The sequence below is a fragment of the Meleagris gallopavo genome, chromosome 2, assembly GCF_905368555.1.
Source record: "Meleagris gallopavo chromosome 2, MGAL_WU_HG_1.1, whole genome shotgun sequence".
Taxonomy (NCBI): domain Eukaryota; kingdom Metazoa; phylum Chordata; class Aves; order Galliformes; family Phasianidae; genus Meleagris; species Meleagris gallopavo.
The window spans coordinates 100,701,209-100,714,539 of NC_139405.1; the positions used below are offsets into that span (position 1 = coordinate 100,701,209).

The 13,331-nt window shown below is 43.5% G+C and overlaps 1 long non-coding RNA gene across 6 annotated transcripts in view; it reads left to right on the plus strand.

Annotated features, from left to right (window-relative positions):
* Positions 1-13,331, plus strand: part of LOC104910013 (uncharacterized) — an 82,951-nt gene extending 69,620 nt beyond the window's left edge. For 4 of the 6 annotated variants that reach the window (XR_014881666.1, XR_014881663.1, XR_014881667.1 and 1 more), the window contains 3 exons: positions 655-984; positions 1,578-12,357; positions 12,464-13,331. This is a non-coding gene — a long non-coding RNA (uncharacterized LOC104910013). The remainder of the gene's footprint in view (positions 1-654; positions 985-1,577; positions 12,358-12,463) is intronic. The other 2 variants (XR_014881669.1, XR_014881665.1) reach the window with 2 other exon arrangements.

The window sequence follows — 13,331 nt, forward strand, 5'->3', positions numbered from 1 at the left end:
GAAACATGTTACACATGACTGTATTGATGTCAGTCATATTTCCACTGAAGCTGAAAGGATTAAAAGCAGGCCAATATTTGAAGATCATTTTAATAAGGCTTGAACATCACTTGAACCCAACAAATGGTATCAATTGTAGCATCTTTACTAATTGCCATGATACAACTTCCTTCATAAAATGTGTATGATAGTATATTAAAGCATTTTAAAGATGAGAAGAGTGTATAGAGTATATGTGAAAGTAATATCTATCTGCTTATTAAAATGTTTCTTTTGATATTTAAAGTTAGAAGTTAAACAGCTGCGTAATGCTTACTTACTTTACAGAATTAGTATTATTACAAATGATTAACATTTTATTAAAGTGAAGCTATGAAAATGCAAACCACATTAAACTGAGAATTATGCTGAGGCACATTTATATATTATAAAGATAGTATATGGACTTTGAAATGGTGAAATCCCATTATAAGTGTCCTGTCCCATGAGGGAGGTTTTTTAAAAAGATGTGATCTTGGCATGTGAGTTTTCCTGAGAGAAGTCAAAGCTATCAAATAATAGATGTGCTGACGATTTGGAGCCTAATATTCAGTATGATGAGAGTTGTGGAAATCCTAAGTTGTGTGATGGAGGTGCTCATTTTATGTCTTTGAGGTTCCTTCCAGGAGCTCAGATGGGTCCTTTGCATGCAGTTCCAGCCTTCTGCAGGTCCAGGTAAATTAGATACTGGTCATTTCTTCTGGACTGCTAGGAGCCTAATTGTATACTGCTGATGTTTGACCTTTCATGTCAGGACTTGATTGCAACTCAGAAATAGATGTTATTTCTTTCTAACGGTATTTCTAGGTGGTCTTTCTAATGGTATTTCTGCTGTCAATCTATTGACACACCTAGAAGCAATACAGAGCAAGGTGGAGGCCTCCTGTTGTGAAAATGAGATGGGAGCCTGGAAGTCCTACAGTATCCTCCATCATCTGTTACATGGTATATAAAATAATACAGCATATGCACTGATGTAATGCCATGAGCTATGTACCTAGCACTCTTTACTCTCAGAGGCCATTAAAACAATAATCTCTGTGTAAACCTGTGCTAAGAGAAAATTATGAGCAAGTTCCTTAGTAGCTCATCCTGGTGTCGCAGACAAACAGTAGGCTGGCAGTGGATGCAGTGTTCCTCACATAGCTCATTACTTCCTGTTTTGGCACCAGATGCCATTTCTAAGAGGTGTTTGGTGCATCAGATGAAAAGAGGAACAGGACTTGCCCTCTGTTCTGCCTTTGAGCACAGATGTGAGGAGCCCTTGGGGAGCCGGGACACTGCTCCAGGCCATGACAACATCTGGGCTGACCTGCCATAACACCTCAGTGCCCATAAAGTTTGCATGTAATCACTGTCAGACACTGCCATACCCTCAGTAAAAACTCTCCAGTGACTTTAACAGGAGCAGACTAAGAGCTGGAGGTGAGCGGTTTGCAAAATCTCACGTTGTTCCACTCACGGATTGATTCCAAAAGCCTTTTAAGGAAGCTGCTGGGCTGACTGAGGCTCAGGTACTTACCTATCTTCTTTGGCAGGTTTTGCAGTTTCCTGGGAACAAAATGTTTCCAAGGCTGGATGGTTGTTGGCAGCCACTCCCACCAACTGGAAGCATCTGGGCAAATGGCCTGGCAGCGACAACAGGGACTGCTTCAAGTGTCTGCTGTGAAGGGCCAAAAATATGTGAAAAAGAGAGTAAAGGACTTTCTTTCCTTTTCACTACCACAGTAAAATCACCTGGGTTTATGCCTCATCCCTCAGGCTTTTTGTCACACCTTTTCTGATGCTCTCAGCCTTCCCACCTGCTAAATGCCTATCTGATGGCACACGACAGACTGACAGCACATCTTTTTGTAGTTGCTCACACTGGGGAAAAAAGTCTCCACTTGCTGAAAGATGCTTTAATTGAATGTTGTGAAAGCAATCTTCTGAACAACTGTGCTGGAAAGATGGGGCTTGCATTTGTTGCAGAAGACAGAAAGGCAGATGAGTAGGCCCAGAATATAGGCCATGTCAACTCAACGGAAATAATTCACACTTCATATTTTTTAAGTGCCTGATTTCACATTTTCAAATGACTTCTATTTTTAAATCACTTAACAGATTGCCTCCAGTTTTGGATTATCTCTTTAGTCTCTATTAATAAATAAACCAGGCCAGGGACCGTGTGCTGGCCCTGAGGCACAGAGGGCAGCACAGCTCCCATCCATATGGCTGATCTTGCTGCCCCTTTGTGAAAAGCACAGGGAACAGTCTCCAGCCCGTGGTGTTCTCTGGGCAGGGATAATGTTTAGATACTTGTAATATATGTTCTCAGGACGACAGATGGAAAAAAGTTGAGATTTTTCATTTATTTACATGAAGAGTTAGCTTGTTAATTTTCCACTTGTGCACTTGAGGGGGTGGCAATGTATACTCAGAGTACAAGGTCTAGGAAAACCCAACCAAGTATAAATAATCCTGAAATTTAACACCTGCACAGCCACTGATGCTTTCAGCCCACAGAATTGTTTTATGTATTTTAATTCTTCATGTGTGATTTTGTTAGCATCTTCCAATGGTCAAGGACCAGGACAGCTCCTCCCACAGGACAAGATAATCCTGCTGACACATTAGGAAGAAATAAAGCCCAGAGAGACCATTATTTTGCTGTTGATTCTTCACTAAACACCATAATGAGTCAGACAACTTCCGCCTTGATATGAATAGGGGTGTAGGCAGGAGCAATCGGTTAGGTTTTGCCAAGCAGGCTCACATGGCTAAAGTTCATGGGCAGGTTCCTGGGGTACCTGGCTCTCAGGAAGCACTTAGAAAAGCAGGAATGATACACTATTCTGCTCAGAATCTTTTCCACTAGATTTATCCATCAGTAGCCTGGAAAGCAATTAACAAGTTCCATTACTCCCAAAGCAGGTAACAAACACTTAGAGTGTTGAGCACATCTCAACACTTAATTCTCACCTATAACCACTCTTAGGGCTTTACAAAGGCTAACAGCTTGGAAATGCACTATCTATTATAGAATGGCTTGAAATCAAACTCCACGGACAGGGCTGCCAACCACTAGATCACATTATCTGCTACTGCTTTGCATAATTCACCCCCAAAAAGCCTTACTGAACATACACAATTATACCTAATGGATTACACACTGGTGACAGAAGTGGGTCTTATAGCAGTTCAATAGGCAAGAAGAATGAAGAGCGAGATTACAATTCATGTAATTGACAGTATATGGCATTGACTTCTGAGTGTCTAATACAGGGCTTTCCATGTGCCACAAAAATAGTTGTTCTCTCTCACCTGGCTACACTAGCTTGAAGTGCAGAAAATCAGGATTTCGGCTCCAAAATTCAAGTTTAAATATTTTATGTATTAGCTAGAATAGGAGCTATCACATCTGCCAAATAAACTGAGGGAGAAGCTGCCCCTCATCTCCCCATGTGGGCTTGCCAAGAGTCCCAGTATGAGCATCCCCTGTGTTCCTAACCATGTGAGTGGTCAGAAAGCAGCCAGAGGCTTCGGGCTGAGCTCTGCAGGCTGCTGCAGTCTGCCACAAGCAGCCATGCACTCTGCTCAGTGTGAGCAGAGGCCCCGTCTCCATTGGGTTGTCCCTGCAAACAGTGCAGAAGCACAGCCCCTTGCCTGCAATGTGGCAGAGCTGTGAGACAGAGCAGTACTGGCTGGAGTTGCTTGAATCTCATCACTCTGCTCTTTTTATCTCACCCTCACAAATCATTCCTGTCTTTAGAAGTATTCTGAGAGTTGACAGTGAATTTTATTGGTCTTTTCCAATGTACAAAGATCTATCCCTATTCAGTCATCTAATAGGAGCTATACTAAGACTGCAGCCTTCCATCAGTATAGGCACGAATGGGACCTGCTTTCTTTTCCTATTGCTATGAAATCTATGCGAAAAAGAGATCTTTGCAACTGCTACCCACAAATGTTTCTTAGCTGGCCATACAAATAGAAGGTTTTGTGTGGTTATGCTACCTGACTCATCAACACAAAGTGACCATGTCAGTCAGTATATATTCCCTAGGGTGGAAGTATTTCTTAATCATGTTCATTTAATCCACTTCACCATATTTCTAATCTCTGTCAGCATAGGAGGACATCCTGAAGTGCTCCTGTGCATAACAAGTACATACAGTGTTCATGTGACATTGTAGCCAGGAGCACACAGAAGAGCTGTTAAACCATACTAGAATCATGGAAATGCTTGCAGTTGTCCTGCAAATCAGTGCAGCTGAAATTTGTGTCAACCCCTCCCTCCCCCAACCTATTTTGCATAGAATCCAACTTGTTCTTCTCCATTTCCCAGAAGAAGCAATGAAGGAAGCCATACATGTGATTCCATCAGTCAAGCCTGTTCCCAAAGACAGAGGATAGAACTAAGGCACAGGTTTTAGTGATTAAGACATATGGAACTGATATTACATTTCTCCATAATTCTTGCTCCTTAAGGACTTCGGACAACCTTTTGGCCTTCCCCCCTTGCATAAGCAGAACCATGCAAGAAAAACAAGAACATGAGAACCTGCATAGCGCAGACTGCCTCAGTCTGAACTCTCTGGACTTCAAAAACCTCACTCTGCACAACAACCACAGGACAGACAGACGGGAAATGGTGCTGGGCACAGTGGCTGATGGTGTGAGGTTGCTCTCCTGCCCCCTCAGCAGTTTTTTTTCCAGCCTTCCTCTGATTCATCAGAAAAAAAAGTCACAGAATGGTTGAGGTTGGAAGGAACCACTTGGGATCATCTAGGCTACATTCATAAGATTCTCTTTCAGTCTTCTCTTCTCCAGGCTGAACAAGCACAACTCTCTCAGCCTCTCTTTGCATTACAGATGTTCCAGGCCTTTAATCATCTTCATAGCCCTTTGCTGAGCTCACTCGAAGAGCTCCATGTTATTCCTGTACTGGACAGGCCAGAACTGGGCATAGTACTCCAGATGTGGTCTCACGAGGGAAGAATACAGGGAGAGGATCACCTCCCTCAGCTTGTTGGCCACACTTCTCCTAACATACCCCTAGACACCATTGGCCTTTTTGGCCACAAGAACACACTACTGGCTCACAGCCAACCTGTTACAACTAGACGTTGGTCGTAGGAAGCAGCAAAACTGCTACTGACAAGTTCTTTGCAATACCAAAGTATCATGGAATCATAGAATGGCCTGGGTTGAAAAAGACCACAATGATCAACTAGTTCCAATCCCCTGCTATGTGCAGGGTCACCAACCACCAGACCAGGCTGCCCAGAGCCACATCCAGCCTAGTCTTGAATGCCTCCAGGAATGGGGCATCCACAACCTCCTTGGGCAACCTGTTCCAGTGTGTCACCACCCTCTGTGTGAAAAACTTCCTCCTAATATCTAACCTAAACCTCCTCTGTTTCAGTTTAGGACCTCTTGTCCTATCACTATCCACTCCTGTAAACAGCCATTCCCCCTTCTCTTTATATGCTTCCTTCAACTATTGGAAGGCCACAATGAGGTCTCCCTGGAACCTTCTCTTTTCTAAGCTAAACAATCCAAGTTCCCTCAACCTTTCCTCATAGGAGAGGTGCTCAGCCCTCCGATCATTTTAGTGGCCCTCCTCTGGACCCTCTCCAAAAGCTCCATGTCCTTCCTGCACTGGGGGCCCCAGGCCTGGATGCAGTACTCCAGATGGTACTACTAGAAATATCAATAATCATATATATAAAAAAAAAAGTTAACACACTCAACTAGCTCTAAAGGTCTCTAGCTATAACAAACACCTTCTCCAAGGAAATGTTCTCCTTCCAGAAGCTAGCCCTTAAATGAGCCCAGGGAGGGGTGGAGTCACAAGGGAAGCGCAGGTGTTTGCACCTCTGCTTCCTGGGCTGGCCACCCCTTCACCAGGTGCTCAATCATCAGTTCAGGTCATGACATAACAGTTCCCCTACACCAGGATGCCCAAGTCGTTCTCTGCAGAACTCCTCTACAGAATCCATTGTATTTTCCATGGAAATAAATAGGAGGCATTACTTTCAGAGCAACCTACTTATTTCATACGTGGCCCAAGACAAATCCTCTTCACTCAGTGCTGCCCAGGAAAGCCAAAAAGTTCGACACCTGTGGTGCAGAGTAAAGTAGTGTTTTTTTTCCTGAACAGAAAAAGATCTCAGATACACACATAATGACGTTTTTGGAAAACAGTATTACATCTTATGAGATCTAGAATGAATTGGTCCTATGTACTGCCTGATAGAGATATCTGTCTAAACTATGTTAATGAACACCTTTACAGATTTCAGACTCCATTAAAATTGTTTAATGCCATAAAGACTACTATTAGTTAGGTGATCTGTAAAAACTACTAGTTAAATGAGCTCTAAAGCTCTTTCAAGATGCTCAATGATTAGGCTGCTGGATTGAATGCATATTTAAATTAAATTGCATTTTAAGTTCTGGCCCATTTAAATTTTAAACATTCAAAGGGCTGTTTTTTACTGTGCAGAGAAACCAGTAGCTGCACCTTAGGACCAATTCACTGCACTTTGAACAGACGGATGAGGCTGTGCTGGGAGGGAAGGTTCTGCTGTCATTATTCTCTGCTGGAAACCAATTAACAAATATGCTTTGAGATTCAGTAGGAGCCACCAGTTTATTGAGCGGTCAGGGGCTTAAAATTGTCTTTAAATCTTTAAATCTGCATTGAGTTGCTGTGTATTTTCCTTTTGTTCGTTTTGTTTGTGAGCATTTCCAGACCTTAGGGTGTCAGACATGACTAATTCATTTGACCAGGTGCCATAAGCAAACTGCCTGTTCTATTCAAACCTACTTCAGATCAAATTTGTAGTAATGCATACTTCCACACTTGTTAGAGAAGATAATATCCAGTGCAACCATTTAAGCAATTTGCAAGGCAAGGGACAGGACTGCAGCAATCTGTTCTGTGAATTCCTCTTTCTGAGGAATTTCTGAATGGCCTGAAAGTCAACTCATACATGCTTGAAGTTCCTCCAAGAGAAAACAGGGCCGTGCACTTCTAGACATTTAAAGCACCAGCAAAATGCAGTATCCAATGTACAAAGGATAATCTCACTGATTTATGATACTTCTCATGAAGTCACACAGCTCTTCTGTTTCCTCTTTCTCTCTGGGAGCTTGCCACCAGCTGTGACAGTTGTGTGGTGATTGAACATCAAGGATCAGTCTCTCAGCCCTCACTCAAGCATGGCTGGGCCCCACCCTCAGAATGTTAAACCCAAGGCTTCAAATATCAGGCTGAAGGGTTAATCACTGATCCAACTTTGTTAATAAAGGGGGCAGCAGGCAGCTGGTTAATATTTCACCATCCATTGGACTTGCTGTTCAAAACAGCTGCTAAGTACATGAAAGCAACCCTGTTCTAGGGGAGTAAGATGGCCCAAGGCAAAACAACAGGGAGAACGTCTTCCTCCAAACTCAACTACTTTGTGCAGTAAGTTAAGAAGAGGATGATATGTGCAGAGGTGGTAAATATTCCTAGTTGTGTTGCTTTGTTTAATTAAAAGCACTCAGGTGACAAGATGTCTAATTATTTTTTTATTAATCAGGACACATTATCTGTTTCCTGCTAAGCATTTCTAATCAAACTATATGATTATTTTGTTTAGCCAGATTCTGTGAGATGAATAAAACCCTCTCAACTTGTGAACTCAGCAGAAGTTATTTGGTTCTTTTAATCTGGTCAGTCTATCCAACAGTTATTGTAACAGTGATAAGAGGAGTTTTCTCATGTGAACAAAGAACACATTAAGATATCTCTTAAATGCAAGGCACTTTATAGCTGTTCTGTATTTACTAGTGGGATACAGTTCTGGCGCACTGTTACCAGAGCTAAAGCAGTAGTCAGGCTTGCCAAGCCAAAAGGAAATACCATTAATGAATAGAAATGACTTAACTCATTTTAATAATCATAAAATCATAGAATGGCTTGGGTTGAAGGGGACCTCAAGGATCATCAAGTTCTGGCCCCTCCACCCCAGGTGGGGTTGCCAACCACTAGATTAAATACTAGGTCATATTGCCCAGGACCCCATCCAACCTGGCCCTGAACACCGCCATGGCCTTATGAACCATTAGGTTCATAAGAGCCCACCTTTCAAGTTTATCAAGGTCCCTCTGAATGGCAACTCTTCCTTCTGCTATATCAACCTCCCTGCTCAGCTTGGTGTCATTAGCAAACTTGCAGAAGGTGCTCTCAATCTCATCATCTATGTCACTGATAAGATGTTAAAAGTACCAGTCCCAAGACAGGCTCCTGGGGGACAGAGCTTATTACTAGCCTCCACCTGGACACAGAGCCACTGACCACAATCCTCTGACTGTGAACTTCCAACCAATTCCTTATCCACTGAGTAGTTCACCCTTCAAATCCATATCTTCCCAATTTAGAGATAAGGATGTGGTGGGGGATCATGTCAGAAGGCCTTGCAGAAGTCCACATAGATGACATCAGTTGCCTTCCCTTTGTCCACTGATGCTGTCACTCCATCACAGAAGGCCACCATATTGGTCAGGCATGAACTTGCCTTGGTAAAGCTATGCTGGCTGTCTCAGATCACCGTTCATCCCTCATGTGCCTTAATATGTTTTTGAGGAGGATTTGTTTCGTGATCTTCTGTGAGATCTGTCTGTGATCTCAGTCACAGAGGTGAGGCTCACTGGCCTGTAGTTCTCCAGCTCTTCCTTCCTCCCTTTCCTGTAAGTGGGAGTAATTTTTCCAGTCCTCAGGGATTTCGCCTGACAGCCATGACTTCAAATAGGATGGAGAGCAGCTCAGCAATCACATCAGCCAGCTTCCTTAGGACCCTGGGATACATGTCATCCAGCCCCATGGACTCGTACACATTCAATCTCATGAGCTGATTTCAAATTTGCTCCACCCTCACAGTGGTGGAGGAGTTTGCTCCCCCAGTTCTCACCCAGAAGTTCAGGTTCAGAGATGTGAGAATCCTGGCTGCCAGTGAAGACTGAGACAAAGAACTCATTGAGTACCTCAGCCTTCTCCATATCTGTTGCAGCCAGTTCTCCTTTCTCATTTAGGAGAGGAGATACACTATTTGGCCTATCTCTTTTGACAAATGTACCTGTACCTTCGTGTTGTTTTTAACATCCTTCACCAAGTTCAGCTTCATCTGCGCCTTGGCTTTCCTAATCCCATCTCTCCCTGTATTCTTTCGAGATGACATGTCCTTGCTTCCACTGCCTGTACCTGCCCTTCTTTTCCCCCAGTTTTTGACCAGCAGGCCCTTGCCAGGCCATGCTAGATCAGATTGCCCTTCTCCTGCCTGCTTTCTTTTTCTGAGGGATGGAGAACTCTTGCACTCTCATAAAAGCATCCTTAAAGAGTAACCAGCTTTGTTCCACACCTTAATCTCTAAGGACTTCTTCCCAGGAGATCTCGTCCAACAGTTCCTTAACCTGAAGTTTGCTCTCCTGAAGTTCAGGTTTCTGACTCCACTCTTCGCCAGGCTCACATTCCTTGAGATCACAAACTCAAGCAGGGCACTGTTGCTGCAGCCCAGCCTGCCTCCAATTTTTATATCGTTAATGATCTCCTCCACATTGGTGAGCACCAGGTCCAGCAGCACTTCACCTCTGGTCAGTCAGTTCAATATTTGAACCAGAAAATTATCATCAATGGACTCAGAGTAAGACTCTTAGAGTAAGACTGCTTAACACAACTTTGGGAATGTCAGCTATAAAGTTTTAGAACTTAGTATCTTCATGAAACACCCACAGGAGTCTTTGGAAGGCTATGCTCCTTGATCTCTTCAGATGTGTGTAGAGCAGGAGAATTCCTCTGGGTACCAGGGGTAGAGCTCTTCATTTGAAAGCGTTGGCAAAGTTCCAGACTTTTCAGACAGCTTTGGGCAAACAGCCAGTCTGTTTTGAAATGACTTCTGCACAACTTTAACTCCTCTGATCTTTCTAAGTCGCTCAAAACATTGGTCTCTACGTTAGACATCTTTTTTAAATTTCTCTTAATATAGCAATATCCCCTCCAGCTTGAAGTTTTTCAAGACTGGACAAAGTGCTTTGGCTCAGAATTTCACTTCTGGATGCAAACTGAACAGTGCCATGGCAAAGGGCACCTTGACATCTGAAATGCATCTGCAGAGCAGAATACTGGAGTACGGCACTCATAGACATGCACGTTTACATGTACGCATGCGTATTTCTTATTTTGAAATGACATTTCTCCCATTTTCACCCTCTCCAACAAATTTTCAAGGACGTTCTCCAAGCAATCCCCTGTCAAGGACTTGGCCAACTAGTTGGCTATTCAAAACAATGCCTTGCTGCCAAGATTTCCAGATGTTTGCATGGTGTGCTCAATCTTTTAACAGCCCAAGTGTTTTGTACCAAGGGCTGAACATTTATCCTCAAAAAATATGGTCAAAATGATCTACAAAGAATAGGACAAGAGATGGAAGTAGTAAGAGGAACTAGAAAGAAATGGATTTACAAAATGAAAATAGTAGATTTGAGAACAAAAAAGATGTTTTATGTAACAAGAACATTTTAATCTTTTTGTTTAAATATATGTCTGATCTTTCTTGCTACCAGAGGAAGATTTACAAATTCCTTCAGAAAATTGGATCAAATATGGTATGATTCTGAAGAATAATTGTACAATAAATTGCACTCTTTTGCTTAACAGATATGTTCAGTGTATATTCAGTGCTAGGAAAATTTTTTGGTTATTGAAAACATTGTCTTATCAAACCATTACAGCAAATGCAGAATGAAACCAATTCTATTCCATTTTTGTACACTATCAGCTCAGTTAGGTGCTCGTGCAAAGTCCAAGTACCACTGTATAGATACATCAGTAAGGCATCTATTAGTTCTTTAATAATTGCACTACCTCTGAGCATCCAGCTAAGCAAAGAGCTGGAACAGCTGAAGAACAGAGATAAGCAGTGCTAAAGTGAAGTTCAGATCAAGAGTTCTTCTTCCTAAATTAGTCAGTAGCTTGATGAGGTTAACCGAAGGAGAGTTTTAGAAGAGGAAAATGACAAAATCAAGCTTAACATGCTAGCAAATTTTTCTAGCCAGGCAGTTTCCAGTGTACACCGGTGCATGGGGTTGTTTCTCCCTATGTAAAAGGACTTTCCACTTCCTCTGTTGAACTTCTAAAAGTTCCTGCTTCTCCAAATCTCTAGCCTGTCCTCGCTGGCAGCACAATCCCACAGTGTCTTAGCCACTCCTCCCAGTTTATATCATCAGCAGAACTTGCTGAGAGTGCAGCAAGTACTGTTTATTTAAGCAGAGACATCTCATCATTTTTGCTTTTCAAGTTAAAACATTGTCAATGACTTTATGGTGTCCTTTCAACATTACAGAATTGGATTCTTGGATCTGTAATGCCACAGATTTTTTTCTTCAGTACATTTGTTCTGAACAAGAGGTATGTCTGTGTCCAGCTGCTTGTCCTCAAGCTCTGCGTGGCTCTCTGTATATGTGACAGCCATGGCTGATTTCTGGGGAATTATCTTCTTCCCCAGTCTGAAGGATGCTATCCCATCCTCTGGATCATGCTGATCGTATCATTATTTGTATTCATTATGGCCTTGTGGAAGTGGAAGGTAGGAGTCAGGGCTGGTGCTGAGCCAGGCGCTGCAACACACGGAGGGGGGTCGGTGGGGTCAGGGCCATCCGCAGGGCTGGGCTGGGGGCCCTGCCTGGGAGGAGAGGCCGTGACCCAGCGGGGCCTGGCCAGGCTCGGCCAGGAGTCCCGGGGCAGGCACAGGCCTGGGCCTGGCTGTGCCCTGGGTTGGAGGATGCCGCTGAGGCTGCTGGGGATGCTCCCCTCTTGCTTGCTGCTTTCTGTGCCCATACAGAAAGAGAGACAGAGGAAGTGCCAACACAGAAGTAATCAGGAAAATTCTAGAGGTAAGCAGCCCTGGGCAGGTGCTCTGCAAAGACACCCCTAGACCCCACGTGCCCACCACCCCATCACGTGCTCCCCATCCACTCACTCTGTCTCCTTTGCCAACAGTTTGGAACTTCCACACGTCTTCACAGCACACAAGGATGCAGTAAGTAAAATTGTCCCCTCTTGGAGCAGCTCGGCAGCTCTCCAGTCATCTCCCACCAAATGGAATCCCACTAACCTTCAGCCCCGGGTGCAGGAAGAGAAGAGACTGTGAGAGAAGAACCCCCCACGAGGACAGGGACAAGAGGCAGCAGGTCCAAAAAATGCTCCTGCGGATCATCAGCCAGAGGGGCTCCTTTGGCTGAGGACATCAACCCCTGTAATTGCAGGAGGGAGCCCACCAGGACACACAGTCAGTGAGTAGTAGGTCCCTGTCACACCCTTCCAGGGAGAAGGTGCTCTCCCAAGAAATGTATCTCTGGAAGCGATCTCACAGGTGTTCATCTTCTCTTTCTTGTGCAGGAGCAGCAGCTGCAGCTCTCTGCTCACTACTCAGCCATCCTTGCTTGGAAGCTCTGTTGCCATCTTCAACGGAGAGGACACAGTGGCTGTCCTGATCCCTGAAGGCAGGGACCTGGGCCTGACCCATCATGTTTTGCTGCCAACCTCTGTTGTGCACCATCATGGCAGCACTGAGCAGCCCTGCCTCGCCAACCATCACACCCATCACTCACAGCAACCACACAGTGGTGTGCTGTCAGTGCTGTGTAGGCTGGAAACAGGTGACATCGCAGTGCAGTGCAAACTAAGGTGGTGGCAAAAAATTATGTGCATTTTGATACATTGGCTGAACACTGTCCTGCAAAGACCGAAAAACATGCAGTTGTGCTTTCTGTTTTGATAAAGGAATTTTTAGAACAGGTTTCAAGAGTGTCAGAAAAATCAATTTTTTTTTGGTATATTTGCAACTCCATTTTCAGTCAGTATAAATACATTACCTGCGATTTTTCAAATGGAATATTTAGAGTTGCAATCAGATATTCAATGCAAAGAAAAATGTGACCTTGTCTCTTTACCAGATTTTTATAAGCCCTCTTTTACCAGATAAAGATATCTCACATTTCACAATCATTATTCATGTCATCATTTTTTTGGCAGTACGCACATTTGTGAGCAACTGTTTTCAAGGATGAAGTACAAGAAGAGTAAGATTTCATCAAAAATCTCTGATAAGCACCATGAGACCTCACTGAGAATTGCACCCACTGCCATCAAATCAGACTGATGTGTTAGTTTCACTGAAACAAGGTCACATATCCCACTAGCTATATGGTTTTGTTGCTCTTTTTAAAAATGCCTTAATAAAAAATATTTTAAATTTTTTTCACCA